Source organism: Marmota flaviventris, chromosome Y, assembly GCF_047511675.1.
Source record: "Marmota flaviventris isolate mMarFla1 chromosome Y, mMarFla1.hap1, whole genome shotgun sequence".
Taxonomy (NCBI): Eukaryota; Metazoa; Chordata; class Mammalia; order Rodentia; family Sciuridae; genus Marmota; species Marmota flaviventris.
This window is the reverse complement of record NC_092519.1, coordinates 18,311,149-18,338,515: the sequence shown is the minus strand read 5'-3', so window position 1 is coordinate 18,338,515 and position 27,367 is coordinate 18,311,149. Positions and strand designations below refer to the sequence as shown.

Below are 27,367 nucleotides of genomic sequence, written 5' to 3'. Positions count from 1 at the left end.
ACAGCCCAGGGACCCCCTCCTCCAGCCACACCCACCTGCTGAGTTCATCCAAGTGGATTAATCCACTGAGTAGGTTACACTGTTATGACCCACTGTTCTTACCACCTCCTCTATCCCACCCTACCTCTTGTGATACAACCTATGCCACTTCTGAAAGCAGGAGGAGGGAGCTCCGGCCCTGGCGACCACGTTCTGGTGACTCCAGAGCTCTGCGTGGGTCCCAGCAACCCCATATGCTCTCCCCTGGACACTGACTTCTCCGCCATCTTCCCTCCTGCCCACAGACGCCTGAGGAAGGAGCGTGGACCACCGTCTACGCGGCGGTCACCCCGGACCTGGAAGGAGTTGGTGGCCGCTACTTGTACAACGAGAAGGAGACCAGGTCCCTGCAGGTCACCTACGACCAGAAGCTGCAGCAACAGCTGTGGGCCACAAGCTGTCAGCTGACCGGCCTCCCCGACGGGAGCCCCGGCGCCATCTTGAGATAGCTGTGGCCCTGGGGCTCTGCGGCCCGGCTTTGTAGATCTCTGCCACCCAAAGGGACACTGGAGGTGACCACTCGTTGGTGGTCCTCAGCCTTAAGTCCTGGGATGCCCAAGTGCCAAATTGTCACGGGTGCCACGGGTCATTAAATCCTTCCACCTCCGTGTGCAGTTGTGCGTGCTTGGCCCACGGCGACCGAGGACTGGTTTTGAGGACACTCCTTTAAGGGGACCGTGTGCCGCCTGCAACCTGGTGGTGTGGCGGGGACTCTGTGTCCCTTCTCCAAGTCACCAGGTCACACTCCAAGATGATCTCCTGGAATCAGGGGTCTCAGATGTGGAGGGAGGTGACATCCCCTTCAGGATGACGGATGTGTCCCATGGGGCCACCTCACCATCTGGTCAACCTCCTTCGACCGAGGCTCGGGCTACGGGTACCATGGGACCCTGAGACTGGTCCCATGGAGGACGTGAGCTGGCCAAGTGGGCATTCGGGAGAACTGGGGACAGGGACAGGGTCTGGCTGGTGTCACCAGGGAATTCCACGGGGAAGGGACGAGGACAGGGCTGGGATGGTGTCAGGATGTGATTAGTAGGACAGGAATGGACAGGGTCTGGTTGGGGTCACCTTGGGATTCTGTGGGACAGGTCAAGGACGGGCCAGGAGAAGGTCACTGTGGGATTCTCTGGGACAGGTCATGCAGGGGGGGTGCCTGGCTGCCCATTCACCATGCAGGATGCACAGGTGGCCGCCCTTGGTGGACCTGTCTCATCATAGAGGTCATCTGGGAGCATGTCCACCCCACTCTCCTGGTAGCACCTTCAGGTCTTGGACTGTCCCTCAGTCTGTGCTTCTAGAATAATGATCACCATGTCCAGTGCCCAGCTGAGCCCTAGATGTTTGTCCCTCGGTGTCTGCGCTGACCCACGCCAGCTGGACATTCCTCCTGAACCTACAGGTGCTGCCCGTTGTCCCTCCAGGATCCTGAATCCTGCTCTCCATGTCCTGGGACTAAGCACTTGGTGCGATTTTCATTCCAAAGGATCGCTCACGAAATGACCGGTAGCCCCGGGAAGAAATGTCCCTGTCCTGGTCCCCAGAATGGTGACCCTCTTGGCAACAGGATCTCTGCAGCCATGGTCAAGAATTCCGAGATGAGAAGGTCACTCTGGAGTCCTCCCAAGTGTGCCCCATGTCATCACCAGAATCAACCAGAATCATCACTACAGAAGAGGAGGAGGACCCCGTGGGGACAGAGGCAGAGACTGCAGTGAGGGGCCACCAGCCCAGGGCCACCTGGAGCCCAGGAGCTGGACAGGCAGGAGGAGCCCCCTGGAGCCTGATGCTTCTAGAAGCCACTTGGTGGCTGGGAACAATCCTCAGTAGAGATTCCCTCCTTTTGGGATGGGAACTAGGTTCCTGCATCCCATCGTGGAAATGCCCGAGAGGCGTCCACTAGGGCCCCATGGGCCTCCCGCGAGGCTGCACCCTCGTTAGAGGTCAGTGGCTGTGGCTCAGCTTCCCGTCTGTCCCCTGGAGTGACAGGTCCCATGGAGGTCCCAACCTTGAGTCAGCTCCGCTCACATCCAGTGCCCGGGCTCCAACCTGGTGCTGGGGACGTGCGTCTTGCACTAATGGTTCATATTTGCTTTGTCCGCGCTGACCTGGCGGCATGGACGACACTCGGCCTCGATGTCTGCAGGTGACCCGTGGGGAGGCCAGACCTCGCGGAAGTTGATGCGTTGCAAAGCTCTGAAGATGGGCAGGGTTGAGTCAGAGGACCCTGCCACCAAGACCTGTCCCAAGCCACAGGGAGCTGCCCTCCGACACGTGGCACCTTGCACAGGAAGCCCACCCCTGGGAATGGTGCTCTCCAAGGTCACCCCAGTCTATCCTCCTCATCCTACCCGCTTGGACGGAAAAGATGCAGAAGTGTTGCGCTCCAAGGTGCTGCGTGAGACGGTGTCACAGTGCCATTAGGTCACGCAGGTGCTCATCCGTCGTGTGTTCTAGAAGAGCAGGGGACATCTGTATGCTGGGGACAGTTGTAGTTTTGAAAGATGGATGATCCGTTCGACAGACAGATGGTAGAGAGATTGATGGAGATGATGGGTAGAGGTAGAAAGATGGTAGATTGACACATGATTGATTGATTGATTGATACTGAAACCGGTGATGGAAAGATGATACCTAGCCAGGTAGATGGACAGACATAGATGGTGGGTACAGAGGTCAGATAGCTTGGGGACAGGGAGTGGGGTAGAAAATAGAAATATATCGGCAAAGATAGTAACGTAAAGACGTATCTATGGGTAGGTACAGATGGATCGATGAGATAGGATGATCGATAGATGGTAGGTCGGTGGAAGAGAGAGATCATACGTAGATGGTCGTACAGATGATAGATAGACAGATGATTGACAGGTCCAATGGATAGACACATGGCAGAGAGTGAGATAGGAAGGAGAGGAACAGGCAGGGAGAGACATGGATACCCACCAAGTAGACGTGGGTGGAGACGAAGAGAGATGATAGAGAGATGATGGGTCGAGAGTGGACAGGTGAAAAGTTGGTCAGCTAAACAGGTAGGTCCATAATAGTTTAGACGGGTGTTTGAGAGAAAGGTACTTGGATTGACATGTGTAGGTAGTAGGTCAGATAGGGTGGGAGATACCTACTGGATGATAGAAAAATGGTAGATGGATCAATAGGTGGTTGATTGACTAGATGGATGGATTAGGTAGATATATGGATAGAGATGGATGGAGGAGAGAGAGGTGAATGATACAGATTGATAGATGATTGATTGATTGGTGGATATGTGATGAATTTATGATGGATGGATGGATGGATGCATGGATGCATGGATGGATGGACAAGTGGATGGATGAGTGGATGGATGGATGGATAGATGGATGGGTGGATGGGTGGATGGATGGATGGGTGGATGGATGGACGGGCGGATGGATGGGTGGATGGATGGACAGGTGGATGGATGGGTGGATGGATGGATGGATGGGTGGGTGGGTGGATGGATGGATGGATGGATGGGTGGGTGGATGGAAAGATGGTGGATGGGTAGATGCATGGGTAGATGGATGGATGGATGGATGAGTGGATGGGTGGGTGGGTGGATAGATGGATGGATGGGTGGGTAGATGCATGGGTAGATGGATGGATGGGTGGATGGAAAGATGGTGGATGGATGGGTGGATGGGTGGATGGGTGGATGGATGGATGGACAGGTGGATGGATAGGTGGATGGATGGATGGATGGATGGACAGGTGGATGGATGGGTGGGTGGATGGATGGACAGGTGGATGGATGGGTAGATGGATGGATGGATGGATGGATGGGTGGATGGATGGATGGGTGGGTGGATGGGTGGGTGGGTGGACGGGCGGTGGACAGGTGGATGGATGGGTAGATGGATGGATGGACAGGTGGATGGATGGGTAGATGGATGGATGGATGGATGGATGGATGGATGGATGGATGGACAGGTGGATGGATGGATGGATGGATGGACAGGTGGATGGATGGGTGGGTGGATGGATGGACAGGTGGATGGATGGGTGGATGGATGGATGGATGGGTGGATGGGTGGGTGGATGGATGGACAGGTGGATGGGTGGGTGGGTGGATGGAAAGATGGTAGATGGGTAGATGCATGGGTAGATGGATGGACGGGTTTATGGGTGGATAGATAGATAGATGAATGATAGGTACATAGATGTCAGAGAGAGATTTCACAGGTCATTTTTCAGGTATTTATGGGCCGATAATGTCCACTGCAGTGCCCAGCTCTGTCACCGTACCACAAAACAGCCTCAGACCAGAGGCAAAGAAGTGAGTGTAGTGTGTTCTGCCCAAAATAACTACATTTACAAAAAGAAGGGCCCCGCATTCAGCCCACAGAACCAGCTTGTGGAGCCCGGGGTCAGCCCTCGGCCCTGCAGGGAGAAACCAACCCTCATCCCGGGCGGAGAGTCGACCCTCAGAGTCTCCCCTCGCCCAGCGTGGGACGGGGGACAGGGGGACCTGAGGGGAGGCTGTCTCTGTTCTTCCCTTGCAGATCACCAAGATGCTTGGGATTCTGTCATGAAGCCGGGAGACACATGAGGTGCCCCTGGATTCCCTGGGACATTCACTGAAGATGTCCACCTCCTCTCTGTGCTGGGCACAGCAGCGACCACCATGGAGAGGGCTTCACTGGAGTCGCCGGAGAGAGAACCAGAGGACATTCTTCACCCGCTGCCCAGGAGGCCCACGTGGACAGTAACCATCTGGAGACCCTTCACAGCAGAGCCCCGGGCTCAACAATGAGTGTGACATGGCCGTGGGACAGCATCAAGAGAGGACACCAGGCACGGAGAAGGCTTAGGTATGGGGTGACCAGCCCTCCCTCATCCCAGCTGGACCCGCCATGCGATGGCACAGGTGAGACCCAATGGGATCAGTCCACAGGGACATTGCTGGGACTCTAGCCGCCCTTATGTCCTGTCTCCTACGCTCCTCCTGGGGACAGGTTTCCAAGTGGACATGGGAGAGATGGCCCCATTAGATGACTCAGGCTTGTTCCAACAGATTAGTGTCCATGATGGCATGTACCAGTTTCCTGTGGTCCCCATAAATCATGGCCACCAACCGAGTGGCTCAAAATAGCAGAATTTCATCCTGCCCCATCCTGGAGGGCAGAAGTGGAAATCCAGATGTCCCTGCACGGGTGCCCGGGAGGCTCCTCCTGCCTCTCCAGCTCCTGGGCTCCAGGTGGCCCTGGGCTGGTGGCCCCTCACTGCAGTCTCTGCCTCTGTCTCCACGTGGCCCCTTCTCTGTGTCTGTGTCCCCTCCTCTGTCCCTTGGGAGGACACGGCCATTGCATGAGGGCCACCTGACCCAGGAGGAGCCTATCTTAGGACCATTCACTAATGACCTCTGCAGAGACCGTGTTTCCACACCAGGTCCCACTCACAGATTTTGAGGATCTCCATGCCCGTGGCGCCATATTGGTTTAATACTCTGCTGCTACCATCTTGGAATTCCTTAGCTCGAACTTGCTCTGCGGAGTCAGTAGCGGTCTCTGCTCATGTCCCCGTCCTTCATTAAGGAAAGGGAGCAAGCCAGCAGCTAGTAGGACATGCTGGTCACCATCAGCATGTCCCTACGAAGCCGTTGGTGTGGTTATGGCCATCATCACGTCTGAAGATGTCCCCCAACATCAATGGGTTTCGTCTGCTCCCTTGGGGATCCTCTGACGGTGACTGATGTTCTCCGACAGCGTTCCGAGTGGATTCCTCAGCAGTCAGTGTTTGTTTAGAGCTTCCTCTGTGGTCCTCTAGTTTAGCTGACCACCACTGCCCGCTCCGTACAGCCGTGTCTGGCCCCTCTCATTGGGAGCACTTCAAAACCCAGGTCACTCAGAGGATCTGCTGAGCCCTGGAGCCCAGACAAACGTGTTTCTGGACTATAGTGGCTTCTAGATTCTTCCAAGGTTGAGGCTCCGTCTTCCGTATAACATCTCTCGACAAGCAGCACAGGGCACCGAAATCGAGAACCCAGGATTCTAGCAAGACGTGCAACCTCTGCACATTGGCACGTCCTTGGCTCCAGGTCATGGTGCCCACGTGGCGGTCGGTTTAACCATCACAAAAGGCGTCCAGATGCACAGTGTTGATGGGGCAGCAGCTCGTCTCCCGGCTACACCCACGTTCCCGTTGCCCAGTGAAGACTGACCTTGGACAGAAGCGATTTCCCCAGGCTGCGGAGATGGACGCGGAGAACAACTTAAATGTCCTACGACTCTGAGGGAAGAGTCATGGATTGCGGGGTGAGTGGAGCCGGTTCCAGGGCGCGGCTGATTCCTGGGGGTTGTGGGTTTCAGTCTCCATCTGATGTTAGAGGAGGAGGCAGGCTCGGCGCCCAGCAGGACTGACGTGTTGATTTCCCCGATTCCACAGGCCGACCCAGGATCCTGTGGGCACGAGCAAAGTGGTCTTCCATTAGTTTCTGGTAACATCAGGGGGTTCTTTCAGGTCCAGCAATGGATGGACCATCTCATTCATGTGCCCACCCATCACCTATCAATGTGTGTATCCGTTCATCCATCCCCAGCCATCTTTCCATCCATCTACCCATCTATCTACCCATCCACCCATCCACCCACTCACCCATCCATGCACCCACCCATCCACCCATCCACCCATCCATCCATCCACCCTGCACCCATCCACCCATCCACCCCCCCATCCACCCATCCATCCATCCACCCATCCATCCATCCACCCACCCACCCATCCACCTATCCATCCATCCACCCACCCACCCACCCATCCACCCACCCATCCACTCATCCACCCATCCATCCATCCATCCACCCACCCATCCACCCATCCATCCACCCACCCACCCATCCACCCATCCATCCACCCATCCACCCATCCATCCATCCACCCACCCATCCATCCATCCACCCATCCACCCATCCATCCATCCACCCACCCATCCACCCATCCATCCATCCATCCACCCACCCATCCACCCATCCATCCACCCACCCACCCATCCACCCATCCATCCACCCATCCACCCATCCATCCATCCACCCACCCATCCATCCACCCACCCATCCATCCATCCACCCATCCATCCATCCACCCATCCACCCATCCACCCATCCATCCACCCATCCACCCATCCATCCACCCATCCACCCATCCATCCATCCACCCACCCATCCACCCATCCACCCACCCATCCACCCATCCATCCATCCACCCATCCATCCACCCATCCACCCATCCACCCATCCATCCATCCACCCACCCATCCATCCACCCATCCATCCACCCATCCATCCACCCACCCACCCATCCACCCACCCATCCACCCATCCACCATCCATCCACCCACCCACCCATCCATCCACCCATCCATCCACCCACCCATCCATCCACCCATCCATCCACCCATCCACCCACCCATCCATCCATCCACCCATCCATCTACCCATCCATCCACCTGTCCATCCATCCATCCATCCATCCACCCATCCATCCATCCACCCACCCATCCATCCACCCACCCATCCATCCATCCACCCATCCATCCATCCACCCATCCACCCATCCACCCATCCATCCACCCATCCACCCATCCATCCACCCATCCACCCATCCATCCATCCACCCACCCATCCACCCATCCACCCACCCATCCACCCATCCACCCATCCATCCATCCACCCACCCATCCATCCATCCATCCATCCACCCATCCATCCATCCATCCATCCACTCATCCATACACCCACCCACCCATCCATCCATCCATCCATCAACTCATCCATCCACTCATCCATCCACCCATCCACCCTCTCTGGACACCAGCTCCACGTGGAGGTCATCGTTCTCACGGCCTCATGGGGCGGACATCTGCCATCTTGGGTGTGAGGAAACCCAGCCCATGAGGGGTGTTGGCTCTTCCGATGTCCTTCCAGGAGGTGGCTGGGGCTCCTTCCTCCAGGGAGGGACCCCTGGGGCCAGGCTGGGGAGCATCCAAGTTTGCATGAATGGAGCAAAGAAGCCACCAGATCCCTGTATCCCATTGGTCACCCATCAAGTGACACTCCCAACACAGACCCCGTGTGTCCCCAGGCTTCCTGGGAGGTCAGGAGGCCCGGATTGCAAACTGGAGGCCAGCCTCAGCTCCATAGGGAGGCCCTATGGAGCAACTTCGCGAGACCCTGACTCAAAATTTTTAAAATAAATAAATAAATAAGAAGGGCTGGGGGTGTGGCTCAGTGGTTAGGGACCCTGGGTTCAATTCCTGGTACCCAAAAATAAACGATGCTGTTTTACACCCCGGGGACAAGTTGTCCCGTGTCGGGGAATTTGCAGGCCTCTGTGCCTGCCTGCTGCAGAGAAGGGGTCACCTTCATGATAGTCGATAAAGACTGGTCAGAGTGTGCCACACCCCCATCAGCCCCCAGTGCCTGTCCGTGAGACCACAGGTTCCTTGTGGGGCCACACACATGTTCCCATTCTCGGTGACCCTGCAGGTCCAACGGGAAGCTCCTGAGCGGCCAGGCCGACTGCCCACCAGGTGACTGGCCTCGTCAGGTACATAGGGGGACACACGGAGGTCACAGGGCCTCGGTGTCTCCGTGCCCAGGGATGTTGCTGTCCACCAGGGGACCTGGAGCCAAGCCCCTGTGGCTGCTGGGGACGAATAATCCCAGATGCTTTCCTGCTAGGAAGCGGGACCTTCCCCTTTCCCTGGGGTGGCCTCACAGTCGCTCAGGTTGCAGACTTGAATACAAATGGCGTTTTTTTACCATTTGACCTTTGGCTTTCAAAGGCAGCCGCCTGCAGGACCTCACGCTGGGCTCTTGCAAAAGCCCCAAAGTCCCTGCAAAACCCAGCTCCCAGCTCTGAAGGAAGGATCTTTGTCAAGAGCCACTTTCAAAATGCAAAGCAACGGATCCAGCCGCGTCCCAACATTTTTTTTTTTTTTTCTGCCTGTTTTGGAAATTCTTTCCGTGGGGGGAAAGAGAATATTTTGTTTTCTCCAAGTGACGAAGGCAATCAGTCCCTGAGAATCTAAGCCCTCCCAGGAGACAACAGGAATTGCCGGAGTCAGTCATACAACCAAAACCGTCGTGCAGGATTAAAGGAGCCCGAGCCGTCGCCCAAGACACAGCGTTTCCTTTTGGCTGAGCCTGGGGCGCTGGGGACCGCGCTGCGTGACCGGGATCCGTAACCAAACAGAGGCCAGGGCAGGCACGCGGGGGCGGCTCTCCTGTCTGTGAGGGTTATGGCAGGTGTCCCCGGCTACGGCCGGTGACCTCTCATGCTCAGCTTGGGCCTCTGGGGCTGGGGGCGCTCTGGGGTGGGCTGTGCTGTGCGCTGCAGGAGGTGGAGCAGCCTCTCTGGGCCCCACACACCAGGAGTCAGGAGCAGCCCCACCCAGGGTGTGAGAGCCCCCTGGACAGACAGGATGGGTCGATGACAGAGAGATAGATGGACAGACAGAATTGGTAGATGATAGACAGATGATAGAATTGACAGATGACAGACCCCGATTAGTGGATTAATCCACTTCAGCTGGGTGGTTCCTGATTTTCTTGTACTGACCCCACAAACCAGGAGTGGGGGACACCCCGTCTCTCTGTTTGCTCTCTTCGTCTCTCGTCTCTCCGTCTTATCTCTGTCACCTTCTCCCCGTCCCTGCGTCTCTCACATCTCTCCTCCCCTCGTCTCTCATCTCTGTCTCTGTCTCACTCCCCCCCCACCCACTTGCTCAGGGCTGAAGGGTGCTCAGGGGACCCTCTCCTGCAGGACTCCTCCCCTGGAGGAGTCACAGGAGGAGCGCACACCCCAGGAACGCCCTGTCCTCATCCCCCGCCGCCCTGAGGCTGCAGCCCCCAGCACTCAGTGTGAACCTCACCCACTACCACCCACTCGGGTGCTCCCTGCTCCCCGTGGTGCCCGAGGCTCCGTCCCATGGACACAGTGAATTTAAAGAACTCAGGCTCCACTGGGCGTGGTACCTGCCTGTCATCCTAGAAGCTCAGGAGGCTGAGGCAGGAGGCTCGCATGTTCAAAGCCAGCCTCCGCCAAAGCGAGGCCCTGAGCAGCTCAGGGAGACCCTGTCTCTCAATAAAACGCAAAACAGGGCTGGGGACGGGGCTCAGGGGTCGAGGGCCCCTGAGTTCAGTCCCTGAGACCAAAAAAAAAAAAAGGGGGGGGCTCAGCCTCCGGACTCGGGGAGAGGACGAGAATGGCCTCTGCCCTGGAGCCTCCACAGGGGACCTGGCTGCGATTGCTGGATTTTAGCTCAGTAGGACCCACTGCAGACTTCGTTCCCTTGGTCCCCGCAGCCTTGAGGAGCCCAGACAGCTAGACAGGGCCCCGCCTGCGCCCGCGGCCCGGGTGCCAACCAACCGCGAGTCTCCTCTCCTGCCGGAGCACGTCCCTGACGGCTGCCTGAGGTTCTCCTGCAGCATAATCCGATGTCGCGTTTAAATCAATCAAACCCAGAAGCCTAAGTGCCACTTTTCATTAACTGCGAGTTAGCAGAGCAGCCCCGAGGGGGACTTTGCGGCCGCGGCTCCGGTTTTCATCCCCAGCTGCGGTGGCTTGTCCCCTCCCCACGGCCTCCTTCAAATTCCTTCCATTCTAACAGCCGCTGCAGCCCCTGGCTGCCAGTCCCTTGGAAATGCATTCAGTGACTTTCACACCGAGACGTCATCGCTCAACTTCAAAGTGCCCCGACGCCCGGGCTCTGCCCCCGGCCAAGGGCACCGACTCCAAATGCGCCCTCGAGCCCAGTCCCTCCATTAGCAACGGGTGCCCCGGGCTGAATCCCCAGCAGAGGGCCGGGGCTGCGTCCTCTGGAAATTGTGCCAAGTCACCGCGGCTCTGCACATTTGTCAATGTGAGTGACAACGTCGAGAGGGAGGAAGAAAGGTGAGAAAAGGAAAAAAAAAAAAAAAAAGAGACTTTTCCATGAAATTGAGTGAAATGCTGCAATTTAGGTGAAGCTGCTGCGGAGGGGAGAAATGGCACCTGTGGACTTGAAAGTGTGTCACCAACCCCCCTGCGTGTGCGTCACCCGCATCTCTGCAGGATCTGGTTGGAAAGGGACCCCGAGGTTGTGGTCATGCTGGGCTCAGAGGCGGAGACTCAGGGTGACGCGGAGACCGTTTGGTGCTGGACCTTGGAGTTTCGGGGGGATCCTCCCCACCTCCTGTTTGTGCATCGAAGATTAAAGGCCACTCGATGGCTCCGTTGTCTGCACCAGGGTCTCAGGACCTGGTCGCTGTGGACGCTTGGGGCTGCTGGGGGCTGGGTGCTGTAGGATGGGGAGCCACTCCCTGAGCTGTGCCCGCTGGCCGCCAGGACCTGCCACCAGAGTTCCTGCAGATGGGGACGTATGTCCCCTAAGGGACAGGGCACTGTCACAGATTGATAAGTGATGGAGAGAGATGACAGGCAGGAGACGGGCAGACGGATTAGACGGCAGACAGAGAAATAGATGAATGGGTGGTTGGGGGGACAGATGGGTGGACGGATAGATGGACAGGTGGATGGGTGGACAGATGGATGGATGGATGGACAGGTGGATGGGTGGATGGATGGGTGGTGGATGGGTGGTGGATGGGTGGATGGATGGATGGATGGATGGGTGGATGGACGGATGGGTGGATGGGTGGAGGTGGACAGATGGATGGATGGATGGATGGATGGGTGGACAGGTGGATGGGTGGAGGTGGACAGATGGATGGATGGATGGATGGATGGATGGATGGGTGGATGGGTGGATGGGTGGATGGATGGATGGATGGATGGACGGATGGATGGATGGATTCATGCATCTATCAATAGATATCAAAGGTCTCTTTGTCCCCGGCCACATCAAGACAAAGACCTAGCAGTGCCATGACTGTAAAATGGGCAGTGACCAGCTGCTTTGGACAGACTCTGGGCAGAGTAGACCCCAAGGGACCCTGTCAATCAAACACCGGGTCTTAATTTTATGCTGTAAACATCTCAAGGTGCCTCTGGGCGCGTGAGAGCGGGTACCTCTGGGTGGGTCCACACAGGACGGTGCACCTGTCCCCAGTGTCCTCCGTGGGCATGACCGTGTGGACGTGTATCCAGCAGGTCTGGGAACGCCAGGTGCCTGGGCGGATGCCTGCGTTGGAGAGCGTGTGGGCATCCCGGGTGCCCACGTGTCCTCCGTGCACACACGCGCTCGTGTCTGGTGCTCGGTGAGTGTCCGCCACCCTGCTCAAGAGGGACCCAGGAAATCAGCGCCTGGGTCTGGGTGACCGCAGCCTGCAAGATTTCTTGGTGAGGTCCGTGGGGCCAATCGAGGGACGTGCAGTTGGCGAGGTCACAGGATGTGATTTGGACCCCACCCGCGAAGACTTCTGGTACCCAGATTGACCAATGGCTCACAGGGAGCAGGAGTCAGATGGCGAGGCTGGTCTTGGAGATGGACATGTGCCTCGAGAGGGCTCCAGGGGTCACAGGGGACGGGTCCTTGTAGGTGACAGAGGATGGAAGCTGGTCCTCCAGGACTATATCCTGTCCCCGGCTCCTCTCTCTCTCACTCCCTCTGTCCCTCCATATATATATATATTTGACTAATACGCATTTTATGTGTCCCCATGTTTTGCATGCATATTAATATATGTATTAATTATTGTGTTGTGATATATGTATTTTAGTAAATAGACAAAAGCGATATATATTAGTGAATCCAGTATCTGTCAGTATATATGTTTTTGGTCTTAGTGCATATTTTATATACAGGACAGTGTGCATATATGTGTATCTATCACCTATCGATCTGTCCAATCTATCTACCTATCGTCTATCCATCCTGTCTATCTATCATTTATCTATCATCTATCCATCCTGTCTATCATCTGTCTATCCATGTATCTATCTATCTATCTGTCATCTACCACTTCTGTCTATCATCTATCTATCTTCTATCATCTATCCTTCCTGTCTACCTATCCATCTGTCTATCTATCTACCTGTCATCTACCCATCCTGTCTGTCTATCTATCTCTCTGTCATCTACCCATTCTGTCTGTCCAGGGGGCTCTCACACCCTGGGTGGGGCTCCTCCTGGCTCCTGGTGTGTGGGGCCCAGAGAGGCTGCTCCACCTCCTGCAGCGCACAGCACAGCCCACCCCAGAGAGCCCCAGCCCCAGAGGCCCCCAGTGCAGGGGAGACCTGCAGGACAGAGTCTCTGTTCATCATCTGTCCACCCAGCTGTCATCTGTCTGTCTGTCTATCTATCTATCTATGCCATCCTTCAGATGCCCATAATGGTCCCCCAGTTGGACCAGTCCCTTGGGCATATGATCCACTCCTCCTCCTCGGATGCTGGGTCGGGACTGCCCTTTATCCATGCACAGGCCTGTGCGTCTCCAAATGACCTTGAGATGACCTTCCCGTCGGCTTCATGACCCTTATTTTTTGCAAAAACAGCAGCTGACCCTGACGGACGACCTGTTCCCTCTCCCAGCTCCCGGGGAACACTGCCCGGGCTCCCAACGGTCACCAGCCGCGTTTACTGTCCCAGCTGAGCGCTGGGTCTAAGCCGCAGACGCCGTGAACCCACTTTGATAGGTTATTTGCAGATTCCTGATCACGGACTTACCTGCTCGTTTATATTCACTCTTGAAAAAAGTCTGTGCACGCTCAGTCAGGATCCGTCTTTTCTCTCCAGATATTTTAGATCCTCCATGGGAACCATTTGTGCATGTGGAGTCTGCAGCTGCGGAGGTTGATTCAAGTCCCAGAGGCCGTCGCCAGACGGAGCACCACCGTAATCTTTGGGCTTTTAGAAATGGAAATGTGAGTAAGGAAACTTCTGTACTCTTTAAAGTACCCGGCCTTGGGTATCTAGTGACAGTAATGAAAATGGAATGTGTTCAGGGCCTCCTTTGCTCTGTTGCTTAGGACGTTGCTAAGTTGCTGAGGCTGGCCTCCCATATGGCGGTCCTCCTGCCTCAGCCTCCCAAGCTGCTGGGATTTCCGGATGATGCCAACATGCGCAGCTCTTTTGAATTTTTTGAGGAGCCGCCATACTGTTTTCCATGTACCAACTAAAATTCCCACCAGCATCTCCAAAAGGGCTTCTTTCCCCCACATCATCACCCACACCTGCCATTTTGATAGAGGCCAGTCTCACTGGAGAGAGGTGGTGTCTCATTGAGGTTTGGCTTTTCCATTTCTCTGATGGTCAGTGATGCTGGGCATTATTTGATAAGCCTCCTGGCCACTTCTAGCTTCTTTCAACAAGTGCCCACTTAGGTCTGCCGCCCACTTTTTAATCAGGATATATATAGAGAGAGTACGGAGCTGTTTCTGATGTTTGTTGGTTTTGTGGAGGATGCACCCGCGACAGAGTCCCAGCAAGAAATGGAGACGGGGTCCCGTGCGCTGGCGGGCATGGGGCTCCGTCTCCTTCCATCCTTCTATACTCCAAACCAGCCAGGTGACGGCATGGCCTTGAACCGCACGCAGGGGCTCAAAAAGCAGCCTCTGTCCAGAAATCCTGCGTCTGCACAGCTCAGCCTCCCGCCGGAGGCTCTGTCTCTGCAGGATGAGCATCTGCTGCCTGAGCTCCGACACCCACATGCACCACCACGGACCCGTAGGGTGTGGGCGGGAGTCGCTGAGTGGCAGGTTCCCGCCCACAGCTCTGCTCATCTTTAGCGGGTGCCATCCAAGCTCTAAAGTCCCCAAGCGGTCCTCGGGAGACACCAAGCTTTGATTAAAGGGGACCTAGTTGGATGGAGAGGGTCACTGGGGAGTGCTCTTGGGGACTATATCCTGTCCCTGGCTCCACTCTCTCCCTCTCTGCTCCCTGGTGCCCTGTCCTGAGCTGCTCTCCTCCTCCAGGCCCTGCCGCCATATTGTGACATGACTGGGTTAGGAGAGGTGTAGACTCATAGTGGATTAATCCACTTGGATGGACTCACTGGGTGGTGGCTGCAGCAGGTGGGGTGTGGCTGGAGGAGGGGGTCCCTGGGCTGTGCCTTTGGGGTCTCTGTCCTGTCCCTGGTGAGCAGAGCTCTCTCTGCTCCCTGGTGCCCTGTCCTGAGCTGCTCTCCTCCTCCAGGCCCTGCCGCCATCTTGTTCTGCTCCCCTTGGGCCAGAGCCATGGAGTCGGCCACCAGGGACTGGACCTTGGATACTGTGAGTCCCCAAATGAACCAGGAGGTAAGTCAAGGCAGGTGGGAGGTGGCTGGAGAAGGGGGTCACTGGGCTGTGCCTTTGGGGACAATATCTTCTTGTCCTTGGATTCTCCTTCTTGCCTCCTGGGGCCATGTCCTTATCTCTGACGTGGATCCAGTCACCTCCGGGAAGCCCACCTCTGGACCTTGCTTCCTTGGGTTCCAAGCCCTCCGTCCGTGGGCCCTTGGGAGACACCCCAGTTTGAGCATCTACCCTTGGCTCCAGGGTCCAGTGGGCGTCGCGTCTCTGGTGGACTCAAGGGGATCCCCGAAAACATCCAGAGGGGGAGAGATTGGAGCCAGGAGGCGATGCAGAGCGAGGAAGGGAATCTGGGGCTCGGGGAAAGCACCTCGCCTCCTTCCTGGGTCCCATTGACCATCCTCTGCCTCCGGCCGCCATCTTGCTTCTTGGCTTGGCCACGATGCTTGGAGCTGCCCACCCTGTGGCCATCGCCTGGTGAATGGGAGTCAGGGGGTCATCAGAACCAAGACCCCCGCCCTGGGCGCTGTGGATTGCAAAATGGAATTGCACATCGAGTGACAACCATGACGTGTCATTGGGGAGCAGGAGGGGGGAGATGAGGGCAGAGCAGTGGTCTTCAATGGGCCAGCAGAGCGTCCAACCTCCGAGGAGCCAGCTGGGAGGAACCGGAGCCCGTCCTCCAAAGGCTGTTGGTCCACGTCTCCTCCCAAGGTGTTCCGTCCATCCTTCTTCACCTAGAACCCAAACACGTCACCAGTGATGAGTCATGGCGTAGCCAAGTCCCCACCCGAGAGTCCCCCAATGGACTTCAGTCCTGTGCGTTTCTACGAATTATTTTTTTTAGATACAAAGGAGGAATCCTGGGGCTCAATATGGCGGAGGGTGACTGATCAGGGGGAGCTGGTTGGAGCAGATGGCGCCCAACGTGAATCCCGATGGCAAGGGACATCACAAATCTGCTTCCGACAGAAATCCATGACATGGCAGAGAGGAAGTTGGGGGCAGAGACTGTGCTGGAAATGGACGTTGTATTATCATTCAAGGATGATGACACCAACAGGTTCGATGGCCACCATCGCACGATGATAATAATAAGATTGTCCTCCCCAGCCCTGGGGGGCAGAGGCTGGACCAGGGTCCCCGACTGAGCTCCCTGCACGGTGTCCAGGGGGCTCCTCCTGCCTGTCCAGCTCCTGGGCTCCAGGTGGCCCTGGGCTGGTGGCCCCTCACTGCAGTCTCTGCCTCTGTCTCCACGGGGCTCCTCCTCTGGGTCTGTGTCCCCTCCTCTGTCTCTTGGGAGGACACGGCCATTGCACGAGGGCCACCTGACCCAGGAGGAGCCCATCTCAGGACCCTTCACTGACGACCTCTGCAGAGACCCTGTTCCCACAGCAGGTCCCACTCACAGGTCCTGGGGTCCAGCTGTGGACAGGACCCGCCTCTTACCATGGTGTCCACCTCTTTGTGTCCAGGACGGGTCAGTGTGGAACCTGTTGGAGGGATCGTACACATTGGTGGGCTCCAAAAGCCACCTGTGGGTACCAGGGGACGCTGACCGTGCCTTTGTTCAGCATTCGACGGTGGCTGCTGCTTCTCACAAGGGACCTTGCTTAATGACGCACCGGTAGCTTCCGCGGGCGGCTGTTTGCTGGCATCTGGTCAAGTCCTGGGCTCCGCAGATGCTGGGGAGGAGGCTGCCCAGTGTTGGTGGAGCCTCCGTCCTCCGGGCCCCCTAGATGATGAGCAATCCTGCTGCCCATCGCAATGGCCGTCCCTTGGGTGGCTTTGAGTCACAGGGCCACCTGATGCCACCTCACGGAAGAGCTGAGCCACCATCTTCTTACGAAGCATGACATTGTGCAGGAGTCAGGAGAACAGAGGGGACAGCCACTGGGAACTTTGAAGCAGAGTAGTACCCAGCAGAGAGGGGACAGGAGGCTCTGGACCTTACCTGACGACACTGTCCCCCCCCAGCTCAGCTCATTCTCTGGGGGACAGAGCCAGGGAGGGAGCAGGGTCGCCCCGTGATGGGTAATCGCATGGGAAAGTCAGGAATCCCGCAGGTGACAGAAGCAGTTCACCCTGGAGGTGACCGCCTCTGTGTCCCACGGGTCAGCACCCGGGCTGCTGCCAGGGCTCCTTCCCCCCTCCCGCTGCTGTCCCCAACTCTAGAGACTTTCAGTGTGAAGTCACGAGCCTTTGCTCGGAGCCGAGCTGCTGGTGACAGGTGTTGATCTCTGTCGCTGCAGTAAGTGACGTTTCGACTGCAGAATGGCTGGCGACCTGTGCCAGGCTGGGGTGACTCAATGTCAGTCTACCCAGAGTTGGGAAGTGAATCATCACATCACCATCGTCATCACCATCACCACCATTGTCACAATCACTGTCACCATTATCACCATCAACACCACCGTCACCATCATCATCACCATCACCTCCATCACCATTATCACCTCCATCACCATCACCATCGTCATCACCATCACCACCATTGTCACAATCACTGTCACCATTATCACCATCAACTCCACTGTCACCATCATCATCACCATCACCATCACCACCGTCACCTCCATCACCATCATCACCTCCATTACCAGCATTACCTCTGTCACCTCCATCACCATCACCTCCATCACCACCATCACCACCATTACCTCCATCACCATCACCACTATCACTTCCATCACCTCCATCACCTCCATCACCATCACCTGTGTCACCATCACCTCCATCACCTCCATCACCACCATCATCACCATCACCACCATCACCTCCATCACCATCACCTGTGTCACCATCACCTCCATCATCATCATCATCACCATCACCTCCATCACCACCATCATCTCCTTCACCACCATCACCACCATCTTCATCACCATCATCACCATCATTACCTCCATCACCACCATCACCACCATCACCTCCATTACCTCCATCACCTCCATCACCATCACCTCCATCACCACCATCATCATCATCACCACCATTACCTCCATCACCATCACCACCATCACCTACATCATCACCATCACCTCCATCACCTCCATCACCATCACCTGTGTCACCATCACCTCCATCACCATCATCATCACCATCACCTCCATCACCACCATCATCTCCTTCACCACCATCTTCATCACCATCATCACCATCATTACCTCCATCACCACCATCACCTCCATCACCACCATCACTTCCATTACCACCATTACCTCCATCACCATCACCACCATCACCTCCATCACCTCCATCATCACCACCATCACCTCAATCACCACCATCACCATCACCATCATCACCTCCATCACCACCATCACCACCATCACCATCACTCACCATCACCACCATCACCACCATCACCTCCATCACCTCCATCTCCACCATCACCTCCATTACCACCTACCATCACCTCCACCACCACCATCTTCATCACCATTGTCACCACCATCACTACCATCACCTCCATCACTACCATCACCTCCATCACCACCTCCATCACCTCCATCACCTCCATCACTATCACCTCCATCACCACCATCACCATCAGATCAGTCCATTTCATGAGATGCTCACCATGCTCTGTACCAGGGGAAAGGAAGGGGTCAAAGGTCCTCAGACGGGTAGTCAGATGCCGCCGACGTCATGTGACATGACAGGAAAGACCTTGACTAAGGGAAGTGAGCCGGTCCTCCTGATGCACAGGAGGGGGAGAAACAAACCAGGCAAGAAACCGAACTGCACGCCGACTCTTCCTTCCGCTTCTCCGCTGCACCTTGAGATGATTTTTTCCTGAGCACTTTCTTGACAGATTCGTCCTCCACGCCCCAAAAAAACCTAGATTGTTATTCTTGGGTTTTTATAATGAGTTATTGGGACACGAGGACACTGCCAGGTCCTTAGCCCAGGTCTTTGCGTTTTGTTCTGAAAACAAACTTATTCCAAACCCTCAGGCGGACGTACGGCCGTGAGCGTCCGAGACTCGTGGCAGAACCCACCTTCTGAGGACCTTCTGGTGACCTAGATGCCACACGTCCCTCGAAGTCCTTCAGGGATGTTGGAGAGGGCTCACAGCTTCACGAGTCTCCACGTTCCCTTTCCTTTCCCCCAAAGACACGTCTACACCCTCAACTTGTGCACCTGGGAACCACGCCATTATTTTGGAAATGGTCCTCCGGGTGGCCCAGGCTGGACGTCCACCTGGAAGAATGAGGAACATCCTAATTGACCAGTTTCTGGAGCAATATCGTGGGTGGTGGATGAAGCGGTCACATACACATGGGCATGTTCTGCGCTTGCTGTCAGCTGGACACTGGATGCTGGACACTGGACGGGAGGACATGCACTTGACCCCGTGAATCTCCTTTAGGAAACTCGTCCATGCTTCTCTGACTTAGTGGACACTGGGTGGCTCACCAGAATCCAGCCACCGTGACTAATGGACCGGTCAGCCAGGCTGGCCTTTGGAGAGGATTGCTGTGTCTCTCCATGACTAGTGACCCCAAGCATGGAGTCGGGAAGAAAAGTGGTCCCAGTGCTGGGTGTCCCCGTGTCCTGTTGGGTCCCTTCCAGCTCGGGAATTGGCGTTTCCCACATTTTCCTCCCAAAATCTTCTTAACCATATTGTGATGGACACGGGATGTCCCATCCTCCTTCCTAGCTGGGATGCCGTCTCTTAAAATAGAGTTCCATTTTGTCCACAAGGGCATCACCTGACCGTCTGCTGCTTGAACGTCTCCATCTTCTCAAACCCGGACCCACATTGCACATGGCGGTTGCAGACCCTGAGCATCTCTCCGGATACATCGGGTCGGATTTTTGTTTTTTTTAGAAATTTAAGTAAATTTTCAAAACAACTAGGAATGGGTGTTTTCTAGAGAGTCGCACTCAATTTTCCTTTTGCTGGAATCAGACCAACCACTGAATCCTGGGAAGGATCCTAAGACCCAAGGGAGGGTCCTGGGGGTCCCCGCTGTGAGCTACACGGTGCAGGAGGGTCACCCCCTCTTCCATTCCCAAGGCCAAGAGGGGTCAGCACCCTTTTCTTCTTCCTGGCGGAGCCAGCCTCCAGCCCCCCCTCCCCCCCCCCGTCCGGGGCACACTCAGTCTCCCCGCGATCGTTTATTTTGGGATAAGAAGATTTTCCCCAAAGCTAAAATAATTCCTTTGCAAAGCATCAAGAGAAACCCGATAGAAGGAATGATTGACAGGGGGCCGCCTGTCAGATTCCGGCAGCTGGAGAGCATCTGTGCGATTGCTGTTGACTTTCCACCCATTTCTTTCCAATCCCTTTAGACGTGGGGAGTGTGTGGATTCGTGTCAGAGCTGAGGTCCCCAGAGTGCAGGAACCTGGTGACCGCTCAAGCCTTAGCTAGAGCCGCCCAACCTGCGCAGCCTCAGAAATGCACACAGACAAATATACGCACGACATACACTTGGGCTCTTGTATCTATATATGTTTGCTTTATATATGCAAATATTTGCTTTGCACCTGCACCTGAGTTCTGCCTCTATATTGCATCTAGCATTGCCTGTGGGTGAAACCTATCAATATGCATGTCGGAAACAAGGAAAAATTCCCGAGCGAAATATTAACAGTAATTACATTCCCCAAACGGGGGAATATATATATATAAATGTACATTGAAATTGTCTCGGTAAATATATAAACAAATATCATAAATACGTGTATCAATCTAAATATATGTAAATATGGAGACTGGCACGTTCCTTCAATTACATGGGGACGTGCAGTCTCCGTGGGTGTTCAACGGATGTCCCATTGTGTTCTGGTGGGGAGTTGCGCATGAGGATTTTGCCGGTTGACCCTCGGGCCACCTTAGTTCTTGCTCTATCCAGTTCCCGGGGGGAGCCTCTTAGTGGTGACACAGTCTGAAATGGGATCCTTTAAAAGCCGCGTCTCTCTCCCTTTTCCGAGACCCAGAGGAAAGTCACTTCCCTCTGAGGACCTGCTCGTCCTCTTTGTTCACGTCCATTTAACCATTTGCATGGATTGGGTCCCCCAGGGTCTCCTGTGCTGAAGACTTTGAACCTCATCCCATGCTGCCATGTCCAGAGTGGGGCGTTGGGGAGGGGATTGGATCCAGAGGTCTCTGGGCTCATCAGTGGATTAATCCATTAGTAACTGAATCGTCCACCAGGAGGTGGGGAAAACGGCACAAGATGGGACCGACTTGGAGGGAGTGGGTCCTTGGTGGCTTATCATTGGGGACTATACCTTGTCCCTGGCTCTATCCTTGCTCTTCCTTATTCCTGACCGCCATGAGCTGAGAACTTTCCTCCGCCATAGTCTCCCCACCATGATGTCCTACTTGACCAAACGTTCAAAACCATGGTGCCAAGTGACCATGGAACCAAACTTCTGAAACTCTGAAACCTAATGAATCTTTCCTCCTGTAAGTTGATTTCCTCAGGGATTTTGTTACAGTGGTGAAAATCTTACGAATACACCATTTATAGGCAAAGAAATCCAGGAAGGTACTTCTAGCTTTCCAATTCTCACAACATACAAAGATGGCGGCCGTTGGTGATTCTGGTCACTGAGAGGGCATCAGATCATGGTGGACGACGTCCCAACTGCTCAAATCCCTCATTTATCGCTCCTTTTCCCTCAAGACAAGTCAGAAACTGTGTTTTGTGCTGACGTTGCTGGATGCTGACTCCTCGGTTTTGAAATTTTAGCCGACTTTGCTTTTCCTTACCCGACTCACCTTCTTTCACGATTTCCCTGACGTCCGTGACTCTGGGGTGTCCCTGTTCGGTGGTTTTCCCAAAGCTCGGTTATACCAATGGATTCCTCGCTGATTTCCCTTCTTCTAGCAACTCCCTATTGGAATCCAGTTTGTGCAGAGGCATGATCTTTCCCTTCTCTGTGCCCCACACACTCTGTCACTGCCTACAAGCCAACGTCCTTGGGGGTGCACGTTCAAGGTCTTCTATCCTCAGATTTCCCCATATGGCTCATCCGCCACGATGAGTGATTGTTTTGTGACCACTCTGGAGTCCGTGTTGTTCCTTAAACAAGACTGTATAAATGACGATTGTCCCATGCTTCCAATATCCCTTATACGTGACAAACTAATTTCTACCCGCTACTTGCAAAAATACTGAACTCATCCCCTGTCCCACTCACATTCCACCTCACTTCACTGTTATCACCAAACTGTCTGAGTAGGGGGACGTGTTTCGATGCGGGTCACAGGATGTCAAATGGAGCCCTAGTCTTCTGAGTTTCTGATCTCAGGCTCGTCTCCCTTCCTAGGTGCCCAGGGTCCTTCTTCATGGAGCGGGAGTCCTGTTATCTTGCCCATATATACGTGTCCTTGTCCTTCCAGGTTGGGGAAGCTCTTGATATCGCACCATGCATGCGTGTCGAATGGATGTGTGCACAAAGGGATGGATGAAGAGGTGAGGAATGGATGGATGTGTGGGTATCTGGATGGATGAACGGATAGAGAGTTAGATGGGTGGGTGGGTGGCTGCAGGAGTCCATGGGTAGATAGTTGGATGGGCAGGTCGAAGGATGATAAATGGAAGAATGGATGATGGATGGATGGATAGTCAGCTGGGTAGAGAGATGGATGGGTGGATGGGTGGGTGGATGAATGGTCAGATGGACAGATGATTAAATAAACGGGTGGATGCATGGATGGATGAATGGAAGGATGGATGGATGATGGATGGGCAGATGGATGAGTAGATGGACAGGTGACTGAATGAATAGAAAAATGGATGAACAGATGGACAGGTAGATGGAAAATTACACAGATGAGCGGATGGATGGGTGGATGGATGGATGGGTGGGTGGATAGATGGGTGGATGGGTGGATGGATGGATGGGTGGATGGATGGATGGATGGATGGGTGGATGGATGGATGGGTGGGTGGATAGATGGGTGGATGGTGGATGGATAGATGGATGGGTGGATGGATGGATGGATGGGTGGATGGGTGGATAGGTGGATGGATGGGTGGATGGTGGATGATGGATGGATGGATGGGTGGGTGGATGGGTGGATGGTGGATGATGGATGGATGGATGGATGGATGGATGGACAGATGGGTGGATGGGTGGGTAGATGGATGGGTGGATGGGTGGATAGGTGGATGGATGGGTGGATGGATGGATAGATGGGTGGGTGGATGGGTGGGTGGGTGGATGGATGGATGGATGGATGGATGGGTGGGTGGGTGGGTGGATGGGTGGGTGGATGGATGGATGGATGTATGGACAGATGGGTGGATGGGTGGGTAGATGGATGGGTGGATGGGTGGATAGGTGGATGGATGGGTGGATGGATGGATAGATGGATGGGTGGGTGGGTGGATGGATGGATGGATGGATGGATGGGTGGGTGGATGGGTGGATGGACGGATGGGTGGATGGACAGATGGGTGGATGGGTGGATGGATGGATGGTTGGTTGATTCATTCATATGGTGAAAGTCTTCCTTCCTGGACTTCCCAATTTTCGTGCCTGCCTTTCCGCTATCAGACACCATGCCCTGAACCAACCCCTTACCATTTCATGGGGCAGGTTGGGGTATTCATTGGCCTGAGCAATTATTTATTTGAGAAGGTGGAGTCCTGGGCTGTCTTGGTGGATCATAGCTGCCAGTTGGGTGTTCTTCCCTCACTCAAGTTTGGGGTTCAAGTTAAAGTGTTGTTAGGAACACGCAGTGAGACCTCAGCAAGGCTCCCAACCCACCCAGCCCTGAGTCAGAGCCACTCAGCGCCTGGGGTTTCCTGTGTATCTCTACAGGAACCAGGCGTGACATCAGCTGTATTATAAGAAAGCTTTCAAATTTGGTTCAGTGAGAGATACATATATATCTCCATGTCCGATCTAATCAATGACAATCACTTTTAATTTCCTTGTTTGGAGGAAATTTAGAAGTTAATTAGGAATCTGGACTTTTTCCGAGGGTATCTTCCCAGCTCTGCTGGATCCCACTCTTCCTGGCATCCAAGCTGAGTCTCTCTGATGCCCACCACGCCATTGGAAAAGCCACTGTTTTAAAAATTGGTCCACGAGGCCAACTGAGTGCTTTAGGGTACGGGTGGCCACAGCAGAGAAGGACCGTTAGAATTCTCATCATCTCTCCCAGAAAGGGGAAGAAAGAACGGCATTCCTACGCTCACACTCGGCGAGGACAAGTTCCTCCAAAGGAAATAGACCCCTCGTGGGAAACGAAGACGAGAAGAGACCACGTCCAGTTCTCGTTTCTGGTGAGTTTATTCCCAAGGAAACAGAGAATGGCGGGAAGGCAAAGGCGTGGGCAGGAACAGGGTGTCAAGGAGGAGGGGTGCACCAGAAGCGTTTGCAGGAAGGCCATCTCGACGATGTCCCTCAGGAAGTCCCCTCCTCACTTTTAGTTGTTTCTGAGCCGTAGCTGGAACTGCACCAGCCAGAGGGCAAATGTCCCTCGGATCAACATCTTTGGGAAATGGAGGAGAGCAGGGAAAGCACCTTGTACGGCTCGTGGTTCTCTGAGAACAGACGCCCAGGGGACAACTGATCCACCATGTGGGTCTGTGTTCCCAAGGACGAGGATGATTGTTATAATGGCGGCGGTGCTGATGTGAGGAAGATGGTGAAGACTGGGATATGATCCAGATGATGATGATGGTGGTGATGATGGTGGTGATGGTGTTGGTGGTGGTGATGGTGGTGGTCGTCATGATGGTGGTGATGGTGATGGTGATGCTGGTGATGGTGGTGGTGATGGTGATGCTGGTGATGGTGGTGGTGATGGTGGTGATGATGATGGTGTTGGTGTTGGTGGTGATGGTGGTGGTGATAATGGTGGTGATGATGGTGGTGATGGTGTTGGTGGTGGTGATGGTGGTGGTCGTCATGATGGTGGTGATGATGGTGATGGTGATGCTGGTGATGGTGGTGATGATGATGTTGGTGGTGATGGTGGTGATGATGGTGGTGATAACGGTGGTGATGATGATGGTGGTGACAGTGATGGTGGCACTGATGGTGATGAGGAGGACACTGATGAGGAAGATGGTGAAGGCCATGATATGATCCAGATGATGATGGTGGTGGTGGTGACGATGATAATGGTAATAGTGATGGTGGTGTTGGTGATGGTGGTGATGGAGGTGGTGATGGTGGTGGTGATGGTGGTGATGATGATGGTGGTGATGGAGGTGGTGATGGTGGTGGTGATGGTGATGGTGATACTGGTGATTATGGTGATGGTGATGGTGGTGGTGGTGATGGTGGTAATGGTGATGGTGGTGATAACAGTGGTGATGATAATGGTGATGATGATGGTGGTGATGTGGTGGTGATGATGGTGGAGGTGTTGGCGATAGTGGTGATGGTGATGGTGATGGTGATGCAGATGGTGATGGTGATGGTGATGGTGGTGATGATGATGATGGTGATGGTGGTGACGGTGACGGTGGTGGTGGTACTGATGATGATGAGGAGGAGGATACTGATGAGGAAGATGGAAATGGTGGAGGTCAAGATAGTCATAGTGAAGGTGACGGTGCTGATGATGGACAGGTGGTGGCGTGATGATGATGGTAATGGGAGGGCGGCGGTGGTGATGGTGTGCTCCCAGTCTCATCCTGGTGCTGGTGCTGACGGTTTGACCAGGAAGAGTTCTATCTAGATGCTGTGGGATGACGTCCGCAGGTGTGGAGCTCTCCCCAGGAACAGAACGCCCTGCCTTCTTGAGAGGATATGTATTTTTTTTTCCTGAGAAACAATATCCTGAATAGAAACGAGAGCGCTTCTTCTTCTCCTTTCCATGTTCCAAGAAGGGTGTCGAATAATTTTGATCTTTCCAGAAACGACCGTCCTGGGGGATTCAAAGCGATTCCGGGAACAGGCGGGATCGCTGTCACGGGTTTCCTCTGAAAAGCGCTCAGTTGGGGCTGGGATTCGGGGACTCCGTGCGCGGGAACATCTGCTGCTGAGGTGTGGGGTTTGCAACTTCTGGGAATCTGACTCACGAGGAGCCGAAGGTGGGAGGTGCTGTTGGACCTGCAGACTCTTATCTCTTGTTCTGAAAGATTGCTGCAAATTCAGACTCTAACAACTGAGCCACAGAAACGACTCCTCCCAATCCTTCACGGTACTGATGAGGGAGCCCACAGGAGCCCACGGGAGACATGGGGAGAGAGCGGTCCCGCCGTGCCGAGTCCTCTTTCTTGCAGACACAACTTCCTCTTTACCTGGTCCAAGAGCCGCGGCGTCTTGCCTTGCCTCCTCTCCACCGGGTGGTTTTTAACACGGATTCGCAGCCCGGAACCATAGGCATCAAAACAGACTGGACTCCATGGTTCTAAGGGAAGCCGCTTGCTGCAGACCCGAGCTGGGACCTCTGTTCTCCACGAACCCCTCGTGCACGGAGAAATCTTCCGATTCCTTTCCCAGGCATCACCATGGAGGCCGCATCAGGATGGGATAACCAGGGGGGTCATGACCCCAGAATTCCCAGGGAGGCTCTAAGCCCGTCCCATAAGATGACCTAGTGATTGCACGGGACCCGTGTGCACCGTCCTACGTACTTTAGACCAGTTGTGCGTGACTTAATACCCCGCGCAACGCAGATGCTCGTCCCCCCATCATTACGGGATCACGACCGGAAAATATGTCTGCACGGGATGCAATCTGGGCACAGAGGACGCACAGCAGGGACCACTGTATACAGACCCCCTCTGACTCCTGGGCACAGAGCACGCACAGCAGGGACGACTGTATACAGACCCCCTCTGACTCCTGGGCACAGACCACGTACAGCAGGGACCACTGTATACAGACCCCCTCTGACTCCTGGGCACAGACCACGCACAGCAGGGACCACTGTATACAGACCCCCTCTGACTCCTGGGCACAGATCTCACACAGCAGGGACCTCTGTATACACACTAGGCCTCTGACTCCTGGGCACAGAGCACGCACAGCAGGGACGACTGTATACAGACCCACCTCTGACTCCTGGACACAGACCATGCACAGCAGGGACAACTGTATACACACTCAGCCTCTGACTCCTGGGTACACCCAGGCACAGCAGGGACGACTGTATACACACTCGGCCTTTGACTCCTGGGCTCAGAGCAAGCACAGTAGGGACGACTGTATACA

At 54.8% G+C, this 27,367-nt stretch overlaps 1 long non-coding RNA gene across 3 annotated transcripts; it reads left to right on the top strand.

Moving 5' to 3' along the window:
* LOC139703486 (uncharacterized) lies at positions 1-24,474 on the top strand. Of its 3 annotated transcripts, none has more exons than XR_011705777.1 (5): positions 1-2,472; positions 4,560-6,311; positions 13,733-13,860; positions 15,131-15,231; positions 24,360-24,474. It is a non-coding gene; the product is annotated as an uncharacterized lncRNA (long non-coding RNA). The 3 variants fall into 3 exon arrangements; XR_011705778.1 differs by lacking the exon at positions 24,360-24,474 and adding an exon at positions 19,185-19,342; XR_011705779.1 differs by lacking the exons at positions 13,733-13,860; positions 15,131-15,231; positions 24,360-24,474 and adding an exon at positions 6,442-6,684.
* The last annotated feature ends 2,893 nt before the right edge of the window (positions 24,475-27,367 follow it).